Below are 3474 nucleotides of genomic sequence, written 5' to 3'. Positions count from 1 at the left end.
ATTCCTTACATTCTGGGATTTAAGGTGCATTTCACTGAAAGAACTGCTAACTTTAAGAGTGCTGATTCCATGATATCAATCAGTCCTAAATATGTCTGCTGCATCAAGCAACATACTTGTTACTAGCAGGAAAACCACAATGGATTTGAACCAGAAGAAGTTGTGAATGAAGGTAAATATACATGTCCAGGATAATGTTGCAGAAACCTTTGGTTCCAGTGACCGACTCAGACTGGATCCTGCAGAAGAAATTGCTTCATTTGGAAGGGTTTTCTTTTTGCTATCTAGAGACATATATGAGAAGCTCACCAATGCCATCTGAAGTGGGAGGAAAGAATATATTCCTCTTTCAGATGGATGAAAGAGATGAAAAAGGCCAAGAGAAGAAAGGACAGAGCAGGAAGACAAGTAGGCAGGAGAAGGGTAGAAACTTTTACAAAACTGGCACATTTCTCTTTCCAAATTAAACCTGGGAATAGCCGATAACACTGTCAGCAAACGTCCAAGGTGATGAATGAGTTATCCACAATATCTTTCTAGCGCTAGTTGGGAAGAGTTCCACGAGACAATAAAAAAAATTGAAGCGAGCAAGCGAGGAAGATAATCCCAAAAGAGAAGATTCTTTTCAGTGGGTGGGGGAGCAGGAGAGGGCATTCCTGGAAGCAATTTTTGTTACACTGTCTGCGGGAGAAGCAATAAAAATTGGACATCAAGGGCACAGAGAAGTCGGTTGCTATGTGAGGTGATAGCTGTGTTTTGGAAACTGGTGTGCGAGTCTCGCATGCATATGCGCACATCACTGCTGAGGTTGCCAGATACCTTTTATCTTCCTGATGAACAGGTGTTCCTTATTTCATCACTTCCATAGGGCAGGGTGGACACCCCCCCACACACCCACCCTTATTTTGTTTCAAATGCTACTATTCTAAAGTGTCCCTCTGGATAGTTAGCTTTTCAGATCCCAGTAGGGGTCTGTAGATTACTCTGGACTAGTGACAGATAGGGGACAGCCGTGGATGGTGGAGGTGGGATTTCTGTTTTTGGCAGCTTCTCTGCCTTTGCCTTTGCCTGTTCTCAAAATAGACCAGGCAGGGATAGGGTAGGGACTAGGGAGAGGCTGCAGCAGCTGCTGCCAATCACCCCTGGGCAATAGAATCCCGGAAATAGAATTTCCCATTGGGATTGTTATACTTGGAAATCAGCAAGTCATTGAACAGACATTGAGGCTAGGAATTCCCTCAAAGACCCATCACCCCGGCCAGATAATCCTCCCCTCCAATCCCACATTGCCAAAGCCAGGTGGTTTCAACTGTGTTGGGTGCCTTGACCAAGATTCAGAAATCAAATGAAGGTAGTCCTGGAGTTTCAATGGTAATTGGAAGCAGGATTGCCATCACAAAGAGATGCAGTTAGAAAGGAATATGCCATGGGAGCTACATGTTTAGCACAGCAATCCCAGCGCCTTAGTTGCTGCTGCAGGACATGCAGGTTGTTAAATGGGAAGAGGCAGGAAACAACAGCTAAGGAGTTTGGGGGGAGGGGTTCCATGGGCGGGGGGGGGCTAGGGAGAATGGGCAGGTCTGTGTAGTCATGGGAAGGTAGGCAGAGACTGCAAAAGATCTGGTGGAAGCTTATGGCGTGGGAGAGTGGGTGATTGCTATATAGTATTAGATCCCTGGGATCCATAGTGGGGCTCCTCAAAGGAAAAGTACTTATTGGGGCAACTTTTCTCCTTGTTTCCCCATTGACTTTGCTTGTGGGATGACGGCAGGGAAAGTCACAAATGAGAATCACATGACATGGCTCACTGCAAGCTGAACATGCGAGTGCCTGGATTGTGATAACATGACCACAGGGATGCTGAGATGTCCCGAACTTCAAGGGCCAGTTGTTAAGTCCATTATTTCAGGGTCACCACTGAACAATTGCCTTACAAATAGATATAAGCAAACTCATTTCAGTGAATACAAAATAAATACATTGCTGGCTCAGAAAATTCCGTATCATTATAATGTCTGTTAATATTAAAAGTGTTCCAAAGAGATGCTTCACAAAATGAACCAAGAGTGAACAAACCACCTTTCTTTGAAGCACTAAAACAACTAAACCAGGCTGAGGGAGAGGTCAAATGCATTATCAGTCTCGAGTCCCTTCGTGATGCCAAAGGTCCAGCCCACCTTGAGTTTTGTTTATCTACTTCCAATTTGCTTTGACTATTAGTAGTTCAGATTCTTGTAGAGAACTGAAACTTGCAATAAACCTATATATTCATTTGAACTGCCTGGACTTCTGATTTCTCGGGCTTGACACACATCCTTTGAAAAGATACTGCAGCCGTTTTGAAGATTGTCCCCGATTGTCTGCACAGTGTATCCGTTCCCAGTTCTTTCTTGCTCTGATAGTATCAGTGGAAAGAGCATCAATGGAGATGATCAGGGACACCCTTGAAAGGAGCTTCATAGATTTTTCAATGGATACTGCTGCTTTAATACTTCAGAAATAGATGCTTAGATCACCATAATGCATTTTGCAAACCACCTTTTCCAAGTGCTTTGAACAATCCTAATGTCAATGTGTACTGTATTGTACTGTCTTCTCAATGATTTGTCGTTTGTGCATTATCTCTGAGACAGGTAGAGTTTCTTGCAATCTAAAAAGGTGGTGATGTATTTAAAAGCAGCTTTGGATGCAGCCAATTTGAACCACTATAGGCTGGTATCCAATGGTTGCACCACAAAACCGCGCTCGACTAAACCACGTCCGACTAACCGCGTAGCTGACGTCATCAACAGGGCGACAACAGCGCGAGAGAGAAGCACGCTGTAAACCCTAAACTCTAAAATTAACCCCTAAACATAAACCTAACCTCTAAACCTAATCCTAAACCTAACCCTAAACCTAACCCTTAACCTAACCCTAACCCTAAACCCTTATCCTAACCCTAAACCTAACCCTAACCCTTAACCTAACCCTAACCCTAACCCTTACCTTAAGTTGAATCGCCTTGCTTTCAAAGCGCTATTTAAAGCGGCCCTTTTTTTCTCCGCGCTGGCTGTTGTTGCCCTGTTGATGATGTCAGCAACGCGGTTTAATCGGGCGCGGCTTAGTCGAGCGTGGTTTTGACGGGTCACGGTATCCAATATTCTATATTTAGCCAAGCTGATGGCTCCAGGAAACTGAATTATCTAGACACTCTTCAGATGGAGGCTGGCACAGAGATAATTTTGTGATGTGTGTGTGTGTGTGTGTGTGTGTTCTGCATGCAGCCTTCAGCCACTATCTCCCATGCTTACATTGACTGGAAATGATGCTAATTTATGGATTTCAACTCCAGTTTTGGCCATGATAATGGCTGTGTGTTCTGGACAGAAACACTTCTCCCATATTCAGTGGTGGGGTCCTGCTGGTTTAACAACTGGCTCGGTGATTGTGCACGCATGCACCATTTTAAGAATACTTACCTTCTGCGCAGTG

Source organism: Thamnophis elegans, chromosome 1 (assembly GCF_009769535.1).
Source record: "Thamnophis elegans isolate rThaEle1 chromosome 1, rThaEle1.pri, whole genome shotgun sequence".
NCBI lineage: Eukaryota > Metazoa > Chordata > Lepidosauria > Squamata > Colubridae > Thamnophis > Thamnophis elegans.
This window is presented reverse-complemented; position numbering follows the sequence as displayed.